The following is a 19,037-nucleotide window of genomic DNA, read 5'->3' on the forward strand; positions in this document are numbered from 1 at the left end:
CCACATTCTGATTTGGGGAGCAGGGGAGATGGTGGCCCTACTGTCTAAAGTAGAGACCACAAGGGAAGGGCAAGTTTGGGAGCAGCTGTTGAACTCATTTGGGGAAATACTGACCTTGAGGCTTCTACGAATCATCAGATACAAATGTGAAACACCAGGGTCCTTCTAGTTTTTCTCCACCCCTCCCCCCATTTCTTTCTATTATAAACAACATTGCTGTGAACAGTATTCTTATACAAATAATGTTTTTAGACAGTTCCTTGACAATTTCAGTATGTTTTGGACACAACGAAAGAATTTTATATATCTATATATATTGCACAGATTCATTGTTTGCCTAAACTTCCTTCCCACTACTTCCCTCATTATTTATCTTACAAGCATTTTCATATCTTGGATGCCCTACTGGGTACTAAGAATGCAGAGTCATGCATAAACCCTACCCTAGAGCTCCAGTCTCGAGGGGGGAGTCAGACATGAGCACAAAATGTAATATAGCGTTGATGCTGTGGTAGATGAAAATATAGGATGCTGTGAACATGCAGAAAAGAGACACCAAATTAAATTAGAAATGTCAGAGGCCCTTTTTTCCCCCTAACTTCTGGGTTCACTCCTCTTCACTGTTATTATTCACGGTACCCCTTGACCTTCATTCTAATAATTTACTTCTAGCATTTAAAAGCCATAGAAAGTCCTCTCGTTGGCGAGTGGTGACTCACCATCATTCTGTTGAAGAATTTTCTTTCTTTTTTTGTTTTTGTTTTGTATTTGGCAGAGGTGGGTACTGTAAGTGTCAGCAGTTGAAATGGATCATGTCAGTAGTTTCTCAAAATATGTGGCCTGTGGGCCTGAAAGGTTCATGGACCCCTCAAGGCTGTGTCCAACCAGAACCCAAAGAGCTGTGCCTTTTCCTGTCTCCTGATCTCTTCTGGAATCATTCTTTGTTTTCTCGCTACCCCTCCCTATTTTCTCAGCACTACCTGTTCTCAGAGACATCCAGGTAAGGACATGTTACGGTCCCCCCTTCAGCAGCTTGGGCAAAATACCTCAGAAGTTCCTTTCCCTCCCCCAGCGTAAGCCCGCAGCACTGGGAGGGTGTGTAACAGAATGCCTGGAGAAGCCATCTTTTTTGGGTGAAGTGATAGAAGAAGAATTTTTGCAGGAAGTGATATTTTATCCAAGTCTTAAAGATTGTTTAGGAATTAGGCAATTGAAAAACAATAGGTCAAGTGTTCTAGACAGAGGGGCAGCATAAACTCAGAGCGTGAGCCACCCAGGGATATTCAGAGAACTGCAAGTGATGTGGCATGTTCGGGGCACGGTGTTACGTCCTAGAATACTGAAAGACAAGATGTCATCCAGGGCAGGGTCCGGGGAGACCTTACAAGTCATTCTAAAAGGATTGTGATGCTGTCCTGTGAGACGATGTGGGGATATCATTGACATGTTTTAGACAAGAGAGAAGAGTATGCCTTGATCCAGTTTGCTACTTGGAAAGGTTTCTCTAACCTAGTATGGAAGACGGACTGGAGGAGGGAACATAGAGATGAGTTAGGAGACTGCTGCAGTGCCTGCTGAAGGCAATGCCGGGGATGGAGATTAGCGGCTCTTTGAGGAACACTTAGGAAATAGAATCAAACTATCCCTCCTCTTCTCCCGGAACATCTTGTGTGACTTTTCTCCCAACACCACCACTTCTGATCATGGCGCTGTAATTAGTCTCTCCCTCCAGGACAGGAGCATAGCATTCCTCTTTGTGGCCAACCCAAGCACCTAACTAGCACCTGGCACTGATCAGGTGCTCAGTAAGTGCTTATTATGCCTCCTGAATTCATTTGATGATTAATTGAGTGTGAATGGCTGGGGAGAGGGAAGTATCTGGAATGACTCCCAAGTTTCTGGCTTCAAAAACAGGAAAAGTTGGAATGCTATTCATTGAGATAGGGAATCTGAGAAGACGGGCAGTTGTTTCTCATTTTCCAATTCTGGCTTTTGTTAAGAGAAGATGAAAGGGCAGAGATCACAAATCTGGTTGTGGACATAATGAGATGCCTCCAGGACACTTAAGGAAAGATGTAATCAGTTACGTGTATGAGTCTGGAGTCCAGGAAAAGCGGTCAGAGCCAGAGATGACGCAATGGGAATCTCAGCATGTAGATGGAGTTTGGGCTGTAGATGAGGTTGTACGGGGAAAGTGTGTAGACTGGGTCCCAAACCTGCAGCTTACAAGATAAAGTTGACATGCTTTGTGTGGCCGGCACGTGCACGAGTGCTAAGTTGCTTCAGTCATGTCTGATTCTTTGCAACCCCATGGACTGTAGCCTGCCAGGTTCCTCTGTCCATGGCATTCTCCATTCAAGAACACTGGAGTGAGTTGCCATGCCCTCCTCCAGGGAATCTTCCTGACCCAGATTCAAACCTTTATCTCTTATGCCTCCTGCATTGGCAGGTGGGTTCTTTACCACTGGCGCCATCTGGGAGCCATGTGGCCAGCACAGTGTTTTCAAATAGTGTGAATTCTTTTAGGCAATCTGTCCTCTCTACTTGCCATGACCTAGTCCTTCTTGTGGAGAAGGCGATGGCACCCCACTCCGGTACTCTTGCCTGGAAAATCCCATGGATGGAGGAGCCTGGTGGGCTGCAGTCCATGCAGTGGCGAAGAGTCAGACATGGCTGAGCGACTTCACTTTCACTTTTCACTTCCATGCATTGGAGAAGGAAATGGCAACCCACTCCAGTGTTCTTGCCTGGAGAATCCCAGGGATGGGGGAGCCTGGTGGGCTGCCGTCTCTGGGGTCGCACAGAGTCGGATATGACTGAAGCGACTTAGCAGCAGCAGCAGCAGCCCTTCTTGTCTTACATCTGGCCCAATTAACATATTTGTAGTACCTTCTTGGCTCTGGAAGACATTTGAGCTTATAATTTTGGAGGGAGAAGAGAACCCAAGGACACAACTCTGAGCAGTATCAACTTATAAGGGATGAATAGGAAGGAGACCTAATGAAGGAGAATGGGAAAGAATGGCCAGAGAAATTGGAGGAAATCTTCAGAATAATATTTCCTTCTCTTGAAAATTATGGGAAGCAAAGTGTAATAAGGGCTTCCCAGGTGGTGCTAGTGGGAAAGAATCTGCCTGCCAATGCAGGAGATGCAAGAGATGTGGGTTCAATCCCTGGGTTGGGAAGATCCTCTGGAGGAGGAAGTGGCAACCCACTCCAGTATTCTTGCCTGGAGAATCCCCATGGACAGAGGAGCCTGGCGGGCTACAGTCCAGAAGTCGCCAAGAGTCGGATACAACTAAGCACACACACACACACACACACTCACACACACACACAAAGTGTAATAAAGTCTAAAATGCGGATTTCATTTGATCCAGCAATTTTTCTTCTCAGTATTTAACATAAGGAAATAATCATATCTGCGGACACAAGTTTTTGTAATGTGATGCTTGTTGCAGCATGTTCATCATAGCAGAAAATCGGAGACAACATAAATGCCTCTTAGCTGTGCATAATTAAGTAAATATAGTATGTCCACGTGATGAAATAATATGTGATCATAAAAAATGATGTCAGATTTTATTTCCTGACACAATCCCACAACCTACCATTGGATTTTTCAAAAGCAAGTTATGGAACAGTCCATATTAGAGCATTCCATTTACGTTAAGTGTCTAGTTATAGAAGGAAATGTCTGGAAGCCTTCACACACAAATCACAAGAATCTCCCAACAGCTAAATCCAATAGACCTTTCTCTGGCCTTTGTGGTTTTTGACATTGTTAACCTTTCTTGGTTTCTGCTCCTTGTCGTCATTCCCTGACCTTTGTCCCATAGGCTGGCAATCAAGACCGAAAAATGGCAGACTCAATCCTGGGAGAACCCTTTGAAACTGGCAGCCTGTTTATATAGTAGAGCACACCCAAAACAGAGCACTTACTGGGCAATTCTCTGGAAACGAGCCATCGAGGACAGTATTTCCCTGGTTCTTGCGTCTACAAAACCCTTCTCGAACACAACCCTTCCCAGGGTCTCTGGGTCTAAATTTCCTCTCCTTACCCACCTCCCCCACCCACTAGCAAAATCGCCTGGTTATCCCCTCTCCCACGCCTTCTGTTCAATCAAGGGGTTATTTTTAACAGTGTTGTGTATACCATGCTTCCATCCTGGCAAAACACCAGAACTTTGGGACAGATACTGAGATGGAAATAGTCTCCCACAACCTCCCCCCTTTCTAAAGTTTTTCCTTTTAAAGAGAGAAAATAAGTTATCTAAACTGTAGAGAGCTCTACCAAGAAAGTCCCTGGACACTAGCTTGGAGCGACTGAACTTACAGCCCTGAGGTTACACTGAAGGCTGGACCTGCTGCCACTGTGAGCCTAACTTCAGCCCAGGGCAGCCCAAGGAGGGGGCAGGGGACCAGGGCGTGCCGGGAGAGGCGGTTCCTGCCACTTTTCTGAACTTGGTGGGTCGAGAGCCCCTGTCTTAGAATAATGAAGATGTCCTAGTCCACCCCCCATCCCCAATAGCCAGAGGCTCTTATATTCCAGAAGCCACCCATCCACTTCAAGAAGGTCAACGACTAGAGGGTTTTAATTAAAAAAAAAAAAAAAAGCAGTAATATGGTAATATGCCTTTCTGCAGCTTCCACTTATGATTCTGGTTCTACCCACCAGAGCCACACAGAACAAGACTAATCCCTCTTCTCTGTCAGATGGTTGGACTTGAAGCTGATGATTGTTTACCTTCAAGTTCCCTCTAGTCAGACGTCTCTGCTCTCTCGAGGTATGATGAAGCCCCTCCCTACCACGGTGGGTTTCTTCTCAGGGTCAGTCCCGTCTTATTACTGTTCCCTGTAGAAGGCATCCAGGATGGAGCTTACACTTGCTCTGCAGTGACCTGCCAGGAAGAAAGGATGCAGGGTAAGCACCTCCCCATTTACAGTGCTTCTCACAGTGACACCGCAGAGACGCTGCCTTAGTGGTCTTGTCACCTTGACCATAAGTCTGTTCTCGACGTGCTTCTGCCGAGCACCCCTCCCCTTCCTACTCAGCATGTGTGATGGAATTTATGGACCCAAACCAGGTCTGGTCATGGAGCTATCTGGAACCTGTGGGATCTTCCTTGGACCTTCAACATAAGCTGTTTCTTTCGTTTCTCTTTGTTTTCCATAGACTTGATGACTAAGCCATTCTATCCCAGAACAGATTCTTCCACCGACCTGGTAGGTATGAGTGGAAGTGTCTACCGGCTACCAAACTCTTGAGTTTTCCTGCCATCCAGCCCACGTTGCCATCCATTTCTCACAGTTTGCTGTATCCGTAGGAGAGGGCCCTTGCCACATGTCCTTCTGGGACCTGTCCCCATCCGTTTGTGGTATCTGAGAGCTCCACTCACAGGACTCACATAGAATCTTAGAAGGAGCACAGACTTTGAAATCAGAAACCTCAGATTTTAGACCTGGTTCAGCACTTTCTCGCCTTGGACAAATTAAACTCTTTGAATCTCACTTTCTTCATCTGTAAATTAGGGGAAATGTAGTCCTTGCTTATTTAAAATTTCTTTTGTTAGGATGAAAGGATTATAGCCTAGTGGAAAACAGTAGGTAGGATAATTATTTCATAAACATTTAAGGAAAACTTTCTAGTACGTAAGCCCTGTGAGTGACACAAATAGGGATCACACGAGCCCTGCTGATTTTGACCCGGCAGGAGGTTTGGATATGCCATAGCACATGGCAATTCCAGGCCCTGCCAGGGGCAAGGGAGCTAGAACCTGGGGGGGCAAGGGATGTCAGGGCTCAGGGATGAGGCAGAGTCTGGGCTTCCCAGGAGAGTCTGAAATCAAGCTGGGCACAGTCGGCCTTTGCTAGCCCAGTCTGGTGTCAGGACACATGTTGAGAAGAAGAGGCTCGAAACTTGCGGAGGCAAGTCAGGAATGGGAGCTCAGAGACTGGAACTGGCACTGGAGAAGTCCCCGGCAAGAGCTGTGTCTCTGCAGGGGTTGGGGTGACAGCCAGCTGACATCAAGCTGAATCATGAGGCGAGGATATGTGGTCACTGCGCGGAGGCCGCACCCAGGAGACCGTGCCTGTAACGGAGTTGAAGTTGGGGCGGGTGTGGTCGGGAGGGTGAAGTGGGTGTGTGGATCACCAGTGGAAGGATCCTGTACACAGAGAGGAAAGTAGAAACTTGGGGGAGAAGGATGGGATAGATGACGCAACCAGGCACTGAGGGGAGGGGTGGGCCTCTGCTCTCAGAGGGAGACTCATATTCTACAGCAGGGCAGAGTGGTAGGAACATGGATGGGCTTGTAATTGCGGTATAAAGGTGAAGGAATTCTCCCTTCCAGTGGTTTTTATTTTCTCCTGTAGAAGGCACCCAGGATGGAGCTCACACTTGCTCAGGGGTGACCTGCCAGGCAGAAAGGATGCAGGATAAGCACTCCCCATTTCCCGTGCCTCTCACAGTGACACCCCAGAGACTACCTTAGTGGTCTTGTCATCTTGATCATTGTCTGCTCGAGATGTGCTTCTTCCAAGTCCCCTCCCCTTCCTACTCGGCATGTATAGTGGAATTTATGGACCCAATCAGAATAGAAGCAGGAGATGGGGCCATGCGCTGGACAGGAAGGCAGGGTGCTGGGAGAGAAGGTTGAGAAGAGTGGAGAACATTCGGAAGGCCCCCGTGGAGAATGGAAGAGACTGCTTACTAGGGCAGCCAGAAGCCATCCAGCAGCAGAGCAGGCCAGGCGGGTGGCCATGACCCTGTGGTGGCACCAGCAGACTGAGTCGTCCAAATTCGGGGCTAGGATTCTAGAAGGAGCAACCCCAGCCCAGAAATCTTGACCCCATTTGACTGTGCTTCCTCAGGGACTCATCTGTAGGAAATAGCTCCTGTTCCTAAAGTGAGGAGAAAGTGCTGGGAGCTGGGGTAGGGACAGGGCTCAGGCCATCCCTGAAGAGAGCAGTCACGGCCGGAATGGACTGTGCCAGGCGAGCACCTGACCGAGCATGGTTAGTTCCTAGGACCCACCCTGCGTGTGGACACAGCAGCAGTTTCTGGTGGACAAAGTGCTCTAGTCCTCCTGGGATGTGGTTGCCAGAGTCTTGGCAGGTCATACACTGGAGCATGGAGGGGCCCGGGGGAGCCAGGTAGTAAAGTCTGGAGAAGGAGGCTAGGGAGACAGCCCAAGCGTGCTATTGAATAAACCTGTGAGGCTGGACTGTTAGCCCAGGGGCAAGGGCTGTCAGGCTGTATTTGGGGTAAGTATGAGCGGCTAGGATGAGGTATGAAAGCTGACCTTGATACAAAGATGTGATCTGAGGACAGGACTTCTGAATGCTTTCCTCAGTCATTCTGCAGGCTTCAGCTTCCTGACTTAAAGCAGGGTGTCTCACATCTAACTACAGAAACCAGCATCAGGAGAAGGGCTGAGGGAGTCCGGGGGGGCTGTTGGTGGCTACTGGTAGGGCTGCTACTGCCATCAACCCGGCCTCTGACCTGGCACACCCTGGGGTATCAGTTTTGGCTGATACCAAAACTGGGAGGGAAGTAGGGGGTGAAGGAAACACAGTTATTGAGCAACTGGTGTGCTGGGAACTTGGCATGCCTATGTGACTTCATCTGTGATGCTGCATCTTTTCAGTCCCGTTTTACATTCATTCATTCAACAAATGTTTATTGACCTGCTAAGTGTTAGATGCTGCTGTCAGTGCAGGAGATACAGTAGTGAGCAAAACAGGCAAACCTTCCTGCCTTCACAGAGCCCATATTCTAATGGGGAAGCAGGCCAACAATGCCAGATGTATGAGAAAAATGTATAGTATGTTAGACTGGGCTTCCCAGGTGGCGCTAGTAGTAAAGGACCTAACTGCCAGTGCAGGAGGCACAAGAGACGTGGGCTGAATCCCAGGATGGGGAAGATCCCCTGGAGGAGGGTATGGCAACCCACTCCAGTATTCTTGCCTAGAGAATCCCACGGACAGAGAAGCCTAGCAGGCTACAGTCCATGGGGGTCACAAAGAGTCAGACATGACTAAAGTGACTTAGCACATAGCACATAGAGTTGGACTATAAAGAAAGCTGAGCACAGAAAAATTGATGCTTTTGAACTGTGGTGTTGGAGAAGACTCTTGAGAGTCCCTTGGACTGCAAGGAGATCCAACCAGTCCATCCTAAAGGAGATCAGTCCTGGGTGTTCACTGGAAGGACTGATGTTGAAGCTGAAACTCCAATACTTTGGCTATGAAGAGCTGACTCATTTGAAAAGACCCTGATGCTGTGAGGGCAGAAGAAGGGGGTGAGAGGATGAGATGGCTGGATGGCATCCCTGACTCAATGGACATGAGTTTGGGTGAACTCCGGGAGTCGGTGATGGACAGGGAGGCCTGGCGTGCTGTGTGGGGTCGCAAAGAGTCTGACACGACGGAGCAACTGAACTGAACTGAGTATATTAGATAGTGAGAAATAGAGCGAGAGTAGACAGGGTGACTGAGAATGGTGACATTTAAGTGACAACCTCGGAGAAGTTCAGGAGGGGCTGTGCTAGTTATCTGAGGGAAGAGCCTTCCAGGAAGAAGAAACAGACAGTACAAAAGCACTGAGGTGGGATCCAAAACCAGGAAAGAGGCCTATGTTGCTGGAGTGGGAAATAATAGGAGCTGAAGTCAGAACTTTAAGAGAAGGCTGCAACATGGGGACACTGGAGGTCATTCTAAGGATGGAGGCTCCTGAGCAGGGAGTAACTTAGGTTTTAGAGGAACACTTGGGCTGCCTGGATGAGATAAGACTGTCGTGAGGCAGGGAGGCCAATTAGGAGGCTGTTGTAATGATTGATGAGAGAGACACTGGTGACTCGGTCATGGTGGACACAGTGGTGGTGGTCAGAAATTGTCATGTTCAGGATGTGTTCTGGAAGAACTGACAGGTTTGCTGACAGTGCAGATGTGGGTATGAAAGAGAGAGAAGAATCTAAGCTGGCTTCAGGCATTTTGCCTGAGCAACTGGAAGAATGAAGGTGCCACTTAGCAAGATGGGGAAATGATTGCAAGAAGAGCAGGTTTCAGGGGGAGTATCAGGAACTCAAGTTTAAACATGCAAAGCATGAGATGCCTCTTAAACATCCAGATGGAGATATCGAAAAGTCTGGCGTTCATGGGAGGAAAGGAGGCAGGCTGTGAAAATGGAAGAGGCGGTCACATAAGTGAATGTAGAAGGAGAAGCAAGGACTGAGCCCTTGGGCACAGCAACCTGTAGTGATGATGGAGACGAGGAAGAAACTGCAAAGAAGGCATGCGTGGAATGATAGCAGGAGAACCTGGACAGTGTGGTGTTCTGGAAGCCAAATTAGGCAAGTATTTCAAGAGGAGTAATAAACTATATAATATATTGCTGGGCGGTAGGGCAATTGTATAAATTATTGTCTAAACTAGGACACTTTAGAGAATGAAAATGGGTATTATTAATAGTTACTCCAGGATAATCCCATGGACGGAGGAACCTGGTGGGCTACAGTCCATGGGGTCACTAGAGTCGGACACGACTGAGCGATTTCACTTTCACTTTTCACTTTCATGCATTGGAGAAGGAAATGGCAACCCACTCCAGTGTTCTTGCCTGGAGAATCCCAGGGACGGGGAAGCCTGGTGGGCTGCTGTCTCTGGGGTCGCACAGAGTCGGACATGACTGAAGCCACTTAGCAGCAGCAGCAGCAGCAGGATAACATATATAACCAAGATGGCTCCAGGCAAATCAGAATATTGTATGGTCATTATATGAGAACTGACCATTAGGTTTAGCATCATGAAAGTAATTGGTGACCTTAAATGATCAGTGTGGAGAATGGATTCAAGAGAAATGAGAGGAGAGAGATCAGAAATGTTGAGTGTAAAGTTCAGTCAGAAAGAGAAAGATAAATACCATATGACATCACTTACATGTGGAATCTAAAATAAGGCACGAATGAACTTATATACAAAACAGAAACAGACTCACAGACAGACAGAGCAGACGTGTGGTTGCCAAGGGGGAGGTGGGTGGAGGAAAGAAGGACTGGGCGTTTGGGATTAGCAGATGCAAACTGTTACATTTAGAATGGATAAACAGCAAGGTTCTACTGTATAGCACTGGGGAAAAATTCAGTTTGCATGTGCTCAGTCGTGTCAGACTCTTTGCGACCCCATGGATTGTAGCCCACTAGGCTCCTCTGTCCATGGGATTTTCCAGGCAAGAATACTGGAGTGAGTTGCCATTTCCTTCTCCAGGGGATCTTCCCCACCTAGGGATCGAACCTGCATCTCCTACATTGGCAGGCGGAATTTTTTACCACTGAGTCTAAATTCTTCTTTAGGTTACTCAGTTTCAATGCTGTTACCAGAAAAGCTGCATTCCATTTCTCATCTCCTTGCTCTGTGTCTGTTCCTTGCTGTTGAATACTTTAAAAACAGCATCTGCTAATGGAGAAGGATTCATTTCAAATATACCATCTAATTTCTGTAATTTTTTAATCTCTGGGGCGGCTTTGCCTGATGCAGGTCATATTCATCGTCTTTACATTCTCAGGGCCCCAGAGGCTATTTCTGTGCAGCACTTATAAACTTGATAAATCCTGTCTAGAAACTCTGATGGGTCCTCAGTTGATTTTTATCTCCTGAATTTCGTTCATGTCTTTTGTCTGGGTACCCCACTGGGTTTTCTCTCAGACCTCCACATCAAGAGGTGATAGTCCTCTGACTCCTTTTTATCCTGGTGCAGTAGCATAAATACTGTACATATAGTATCACATCTCTTTTCCCTATTCTTTTGCAAAAACACTTATCCTGTGATAAACCATAATGGAAAAGAATATTTTAAAATGTACATAGGTGGATAACTGAATCACTTTGCTGTACAGTAGAGATTGGCACAACATTAAATAGTAAATCAACTATACTTCAATAAATTTTTAAAAAAAAGAAAGAAAGAAATGAGGAGTATAGATAGTTCCTTCTCAAAGTATGTTTTGGTAGAGAAATGTGTGATAACTAAATCCGGGTGGTCATTGTACTGTTCTTTCAACTTTTCTGTATACTTGAACTTTTTGTTTGTTTTATATTCCACACATAAGTGAGATCATATGGTATTTGTCTTTCTCTGCCTGACTTATCTTACTTAGCGTAGTGCCCTCAAGATCTATTCATGTTGTTACAAATGGCAAGACTTAATTTTTTAATGGCTGAATAATATTCCAGTGTGTGTGTGTGTGTGTGTGTGACATTTTCTTTATCCATTCATCCATTGATGGACACTTAGATTATTTCCATATCTATCACTCGAATTTAAGGTGAGATGAGCCAGCATGCATTTTCCTCTGACCAGCTACTTTCATCTGCACAGGTCCAAGTCCAGAGTAGGTAGGATGTGGGATTTAACAGGAGTTGTGTTTTAGCTGAATGAAGGAGGAGCAAAGAAATTGAGGATATATACAGGGAGGTGGTTGATTTGGAATGTAAGCTGGGTGAGAACAGCAGTAAGGACATAAGGAGGTGAAGGACAGTGAAAAGATGGTAGAACTAGTGGCTTGTAGATCCTAGTGTGTTGAAGGATTGTTGGAGTTTTGCTAGAAGAGCAGGTGAGCTATAGTTATACAGATAGGTAGGGATAGTTGGAGACTGAGAGTTTGAGACTGAGATTAGAAAGGGCTTTAGTAATGGCTTGGTCTAGGATATAGTATATATAGGAATAAATAGCTGAGGTAGGGTAGAGAGTAAGATCACTGAGGGAGGAGAAGGCAAAGTAGGTCTGCCTTGAAATTTACCAGTTTAGATTTAGAAGGAAGCTCATCTCTCCTATTTCCTGCTTTTTGAGGAAGGAATACACTATAAATATGGAGAGTGATGATAACTGTTTCAGAGTTTCTCTTCTTCAATTTATCTTTGACCAAACCTGAAATTAGGGGTTAGGGACCTGCTAGGGAAGGTGGTGTTAGACATTAGCAAACCCAGTGGCCTGTAGTGGTCCATGGCCATAGATGGTCAATGGTCAAGGCTGCCAGAGATCAGAAAGGCAGCTAAGGTCATAAAGAGCCTGGGGGCAGAGACCCAGGCCAGTATCAGAATTGAGGCTCTTGGCCTCACGTGTAAGAGTGTAAGTCATAGAGGCCCTCATAAGGGACTGAGGGCAGGAAAGTCTATGGATTTGAGCCTAAGTCAGTGATATCAATAATATGGAACATCTAAAGATATTCCAAGGAGGGGACAAGATGGGTTGGGGCTTGCTTGTCTCCAGGACCCTTTACTCTACCAGGCACTAGCAATGTTATATCTTGGGAAGGTCCCTAGAATGACCTATAGAAAGTGGTTCTCTTCCTGGTGGTTGTCTGAAGGGTGATGGGGTGCTGAGTGCAGCAGAGAGCAGGGGAGCTCAGAATGGATGGGTGTGAAAGAGGAAATTGAAGACTGCAGCTCAGTGATTTTTAACTGACAGATCCCTGCCTCATGTGCTGTTTATTCATTTGTCCACTGATTACCTACTGTTCTAAGTTTTAGGCAGGTGAGGGAGAAGATGATGCACAGTGATAAGACAGTCTTTCTCAGAGTACTTCTTAGCCTGTCATGAGTTCAGATGTAGGAACTCTTGGGTTTGCAGGGGCCAGGACACCCATGTAGAGGTGAGAAATGGCAGAAGTACCAAGAGTAGCAGCATCAGTGTTTGCACAGGGCCCGAAATTCTTACTGTAGGACAATCTCCCTGTGTATCTTGACAACAGGACTATGATAGGCGGGGTTCCCGTCTATCAGCTTGACCCATTCTGTTTGGCAATTGATCTGGTGTCTGGGGAGAGAGAATTCTGCCCCTGAAGCCTCCAAAGGTCTCCAAAGTCAAGTATAATGCTGGACCCCCTGGACCAAAGGAGGTAGTGAGAGTATTCCATATGGGACCAGAGCCCCAGCTAGGCAGGGGAATCCCAAGAGCAGTCTGCATTAATGTATTGGCCACCCTGGAGCGGTGAAGAGAAGTGTGATGAAATCCAGCCACGTGGGTTCAAGGGCTTCAGACTTCCCTGACTGAGGTTGGCATGTCCCTCACACTTCCCTACGGAGAGAAGCAGTTAGATCGCACCCAGGCTCTAGAGGCAGTGAACAGCTGGAGAGGTTGCCCCTCAGCCCGTGACTTAGGTGCTATTCATTGAAAAAAGAGAAAAAGAGAGAGAACTAGGGTTAGGGGAAGATAATAGACTCCTCTTAAAAAATACATGGAACATAGGTGCCGGTGGAGTATCTTGGACAAGATGTTCCAGAAGCAGTTGGATATAAGACTCGAACTCAGGGTAGAGATTCTGAGAGTAAGATGGAGACTCAGTAGCCACCAGCTGGACATAGGCATCCAGATGTTTGGAACTTGGACCCTCCTGAAGCAGTCCCATCTTCTAGACTTTTCCTTGCAGTGCTTCCAGGGACTGTCAGCAGTGGTGGGAGGCAGAGCAGGTGGTGGTCGACAGTGACGCGCTTGTGCCCTCACCCAGGCTGCCTTCCTCAGCCCCCTTCTCTGAAAGTAGAGGGGCTCATCTGAGAGCACAGCTGCTGCTCATTCTATGCTATGTTGTCTCATTTCTGAGCAGAGGGAGGAAAAAAAAAAAAAAACGGCTGAACCCTTCTTCTGTTCCATTTTCCTTTGGGGCTCAGAAAATAGCATACCTGTATTTGTTTCCTGTTGTTGATGTGACACATTCTCTCATGGCTCTGGAAGCCAGAAGTCCAGCATCAGCATCCTTGGGCTGAGACCAAGCTGTGAGCAGGGCTGCACTCCCTCCAGATGCTCTGGGAGGCAGTCCCTACCTTGCCTCTTCCCTCTTCTAGCGGCTGCTGGTGTTCCTTGGCTTGTGGCTACATCACTTCAGACTCTGTCCCTGAGGTCATATTGCCTTTTTTCCTGTTTGTGGTAAAATCTCCCTGTGCCTTTCTCTTCTAAGGACACTTGTGAATGGATTAAGGGCCCTCCTGCAAGATCCAAGGTAATCTCCTCTTCTCAAGAGCTTACCTTGATGAAGCTCATAGTCTTACAGGGAAACACCAACAATAAACAACTTTTAAGTAAATTATTTAGTAACTTGTTGTTGTTTAGTCGCTTCAGTTGTGTCCAACTCTTTGTGACCCTATGGACTGTAGCCCACAAGGCTCCTCTGTCCATGACATTCTCCAGGCAAGAATACTGGAGTAGGTTGCCATTTCCTCCTCCAGGAGATCTCCCTGACCCAGGGCTCAAACTCGTGTCTCCTGGATTGACAGGCAGATTCCTTACCGCTGCACCCCCTGGGAAGACCTCTCTTACGTGTACCAGTTGATTACAGTTGGAGAATGCAAGCTCTGTGTGACTAGAGATCTGCCTATTTTGTTCAGTGCCATATCCCCCAGTACCTAAAACTGCGCCTAGCATAGCAGGTAGATGCTGAATAAGTATTTATGAAGTGAGATCAGAGATCTGCCTCCCACCAAATCTATAAAACCACCGGCACCTGCTCTACTTCTTCCTCCTTTCCCCTTGATAACCTGGAAGCAGCGTCCACTCAGCCATGAAGATCACCCTCTTCTCACGTGCAGTGTCTTCCTGTCTCAATCAGAGTAAAAGGTGAGGTCCTTACAACCTCCAGGGCCATCCATGATCCCCCGCCCCCCGCCATTTCCTCTCTATTTTCACCGCTCACTACCCGCCTCTGCTCACTGGACAACAGCCATACTCCTTGCTGCCTTGGGGCTTTTACTGGAGCTGTTGCCCCTCTTGGAATATTCCCCTCCAGATATTCATCTGTCTTACTCCCTTACCTCCTCCCAGTCTGTATTCACATTTCACCTTTCTCATGAAGTAAACCCTGACCATCCTGTTCAGCACTCAACTGCTCCTATAAACCTTGCCATACCTTTTCCCCCCACAGTATTTATCTTGTTCTAAGTTACTAAATGGGGCTTCCTTGGTCACTCAGTGGTAAAGAATCCACCTGCCAATGCAGAAAATGCGGGTTTGATCCCCGGGCTGGGAAGATCCCCTGGAGAAGGAAATGGCAACCCATTCCAGTATTCTGCCCTGGAAAATCCCATGGACCTAGGAGCCTGTCAGGCTACAGTCCATGGGGTCGCAGAGTCTGACACAACTGAGTAACTAAGCAAGCACACGCACACACACATGAGAAAATAAGCAAGTGAACAAGATGATTTTAAATGGTGCTGAATGTTTATGAAGAAAATGAAACAAAGGTGAGTGATAGAGACAGGAGGAGGAAACCCACCCTTAACAGAGGGGTTGGAGAAGACCTCTCTGAAGAGGTGACATTTGAACAGAGATCCGAATAAAAATGAAGAGCCAGCCTTGGGACGGTCCACAGGGGTTCCAGAAAGGTCCAGAGGCAGGAAGATGTTTGTTGTATTCAAGGACTGGATGGAAGGCCAGTATGTACTGTTTCAGGGTCAGTCAGGAGGAGGACCTGAAATGAAATGAGAGGCAGATGAGGGAGATTAGTCATTGTCTGTGGTTTGGTTTTGATCAGAGGCAGTGGGAAGGTTTTAGGCAGAGGAATGTCCTTATGTGGTTGATGATTTAGGAGTATCCTTCTGGCTAGTCTAGGAATGGAATGGAGGGTCCAGGGTGGAAGCTGGTCACTGACCGCTGGTCATAGGGTGATGATTTGGGTGACTTGGGTGGTAGCAGTTGACACAGAGATTAGTGGGCGAACAGGATTTACTGATGAACAGATAAGAGATAGATAGGAAAAATAAATGAGTCAAGAATGACGCCATCCAATTGGCAAGATAGAGGATTGTTTATAAAATAGGTATTTCTCTTGGGAGAATGTGATGATCTGGGCAAATGGGACTAAAAAAGCAAAGAATGACTCCTAAGTTTTGCTTGATCAACTGCCTCTGCCTGGCCTCTCCTTTCTCCACATCAAAGCCAGAAATTCCACCCTTCCACCACAGTCCTATCCATCACTTATATCCCCACCACATCTTTGAGTTCTCTACCCTGCCACCACGGTCCTATCCACCATTGACATCCCCACCACGTCTGTTACACTCCTGTGTGCCTCTAGCTTACCTCGCACAGCAGGGTCCAAACTTGAAACTGATGCTGCCACTTTTTCTGCTTCTGCTTCCTGGTTGCTGAACTGTTAACAGAGACACAGGAATATAATGTATCAGTCCCACTGTGGCATCCTGGTGGAGAGAGAGGTCTCCTGACTCTCCCAGTATTCAGCACTGCTCAGTAATCCCATCCCTGGTTGACTTACAGTGACGGCTCCAAACCTCTTCAATTACCACAGCTCACACCTTCACATCCATAACCCTTAACCTCAGAGATTCCCCAGAGAAACGAGGTTCCCCCAGCTCCCAGCACACCTAGCAGAGAAGCCACCCTCACCTGCTCCCCCGTTTCCCGGGGAAAAGTCAGTTGGTGCTCTGGGTCCCTTCCCTCCTACTCTGATCTGGCCCCCTCGCCTCCCAGGGCCTCTCCGCTGCTGCCCCTCTGTCTCCCGTACCCCATCCCCCGTCTTCTTTGCTGGCTCCTTCCCCCAGTACAAGCAGGCTCAGTTCTTCTTCCCCCTCCTGTTTTACTCGCCAGCTCCCAGTCCGTTTCTGTTCTCTCCTCCACTACCATGTTTCTGTAGAAATGGCCTTCTCTCTCTGAAACGCTCTCACTTCTCTCCCTGCACCACCCGCTGTGGTCTGCTTCCATCCTCTCTCCATCCCTGACAGTTCACTTCCCCAGGGGTCCAGTGACTTTCGTGTATCCCAAAGGCCGTATGATAAAGTATGGATGACATTGTGTCCATCCATGAGGCTCTTGTAAGGAAGAAGGAGGAAATAGGATGACAAGCATACAGCACTTCAGACAGTGTCTAGAATATCGCAAGAGCTCAGTGACTGTGAACTGCTGTCATCACTGTTGTCGTCTGTCACACGTTTCACCATTGCCTCTGTGTGTGTGTTTGCTGCCTCATCCATCATCCATGAAGCCAGGACTCTGAGCTGTATTGTCATATTCCCAAGGACTAGCATGGTACCTGGGATAAGCTGGGGCTTAGCAAGTATTGGAGAGCTGGAGGGCTGTCACTGGGGCTGGGACTGTGTCCTTGGGCTCTGGGTTATGTGGCCCCTGTAGACAATCTGGCCATCATCCAAGCTCTGACTGGGGGAGGTGCTCTTGCCTCTTGTGCTTCCCGTCTCGTGGTCCTTTCCTCACCTCCCCACGCTTCCCTCTCCTTACCAGGATGCCGGGCCCCTTCCCTTCCTCCTTGGTCTGTGCTGGGTACAGTCTGTCAGCAGAGTCTTGGAGCCCTGTCAACAGCAGTCCAGGCACTGCCCCGTTGAGGGCCTCCTTCAGCATAGGCCTCCCTGCCTGTCACACACATCATGCATGTGGCTCCAGCCTGTCTGGACACAGATGTGGCCAGAGTCCCTAAACAGAAGGAGGGGCAGCAGCTGGCAGCATTTCCGAGCAGGAGGGGTTTTCTAGGAAACAGTAGGGACGTCACTGGAAGCCTGGACATCACTTTGGAGCAGGGGGGGTCAAAGTGCCCATGAGGAGCTGCACAAAGCCACCCTCAGAGCTCCACAGGTGAGCAAACTCAGCCTTCACTGGCCCATGGGGGCCCACACTGTGGAGCCGGTCACCCCAAATTCTTTTCCCTCTTCCAGCCAGTGGTCATTTACTGAGCACCTGCTGCGTCCTGGCCGTGTGCTGGGGAGGGAACAGGCATGTTAGTATGCAGTCAGTGCCAGGAGGGTGCACAGAGAACAGTGGGGACCTGGAGAGGCTCCTTCAGCCCCATGTGGCTCAGGGAAGACCCGACCTGTGCAGAGGCAAAGACACTGGAGTCAGGCTGAAGAAGGAGCAGAGATCCGATTGAAGGGGAAGAGAATTCCAGGCAGAGGGCGCAGCAGGTGGAAAGGCATGGAGGTGTTAAAGAGCCTGGCAGGTTCTAGAATCTTTAAGTTGCTGGACATGGCTAAAGCTTAGGGAGAAGGAGGAAAGGAGAGGGAGTATCTGAAGCAGGGAGCTTAGCATAAGGAAATCAGATCACAGTCTAGGGCTTTGTAAACCAGACTAAAAAGCTTAAACTTTATCCTCAAGCAGCAGCAGCTGTTGTAGTTGGTAGAAGCCTATATCAAACTAATTCAAGCAAAAAGGAAATTGATTCATTTATATAACTGTGATGTTCAGAGTTGAAGTATCTTCAGGCCCACCTGGACTAGGACTCTGCTTTTCTCTCATATCTTGGCTCCACTTTCCCTGGGCTTGACTGTTCTGCAGACGGTTCCTCTGTGTAACCACAAAAGATGGCTCTAGCAGTTCTAGGCCCGCAGGTGACAGATTTTTTCTTTCTTAAAGGTCCGGATAGTAAATATTTTCAGCTTTGCAGGCTATGTACTCTCTGCCACAGCTACTCAACTCTGCTGACACAGCATTAAAGCAACCATAGACATCATTAGGCAAATGAATGAGTGTGGCTGTGTTGGTTTTTTTTTTTTTTGGTTGTGCTGGGTCTTTGTTGCTTCAGGGGCTTTTCTCTAGTTGCATCAGACAAGAGCTATTCTCCATTTATGGTGTGCAGGCTTCTCATTGCTGTGGCTTTGGCTCCTCATGTTGTGGAGCACGGGCTCTAGGCACGTGGGCGTTAGTATTTCGGCTCATAGTCTCTAGAGCACAGACTCAGTAGTTGTGATGCGTGGGCTTAGTTGCTCTGAGGCATGTGTATTATCTTCCCCGACCACAGATGAAACCTGGGTCTCCTGCACGGGCAGGCAGATTCTTTACAACTGAACCACCAGAGAAGCCCTGTGAAAGTGAAAATGTTAGTCACTCAGTCGTGTCCTACTCTGCAACCCCATGGACTGTATAGCCCACCAGGCTCCTCTGTCCACGGAATTCTCTAGGCAAGAACACTGGAGTGGATTGCCCTTCCCTTCTCCAGGGGATCTTCCCAACACAGGGATCGAACCCCGGTCTCTTGAATTAGCAAGCAGATTCTTTACCACTGAGCCACCAGGGAAGCCCTGTGGCTG

General features: G+C 47.8%; 1 protein-coding gene across 4 annotated transcripts in view; it reads left to right on the forward strand.

Annotated features, from left to right (window-relative positions):
* The window catches only part of ST3GAL3 (ST3 beta-galactoside alpha-2,3-sialyltransferase 3), a 215,260-nt gene that overhangs the window by 160,151 nt on the left and 36,072 nt on the right, over positions 1-19,037 (forward strand). The window lies entirely within an intron of this gene.

This window comes from Bos mutus, chromosome 3, assembly GCF_027580195.1.
Source record: "Bos mutus isolate GX-2022 chromosome 3, NWIPB_WYAK_1.1, whole genome shotgun sequence".
Classification (NCBI taxonomy): domain Eukaryota; kingdom Metazoa; phylum Chordata; class Mammalia; order Artiodactyla; family Bovidae; genus Bos; species Bos mutus.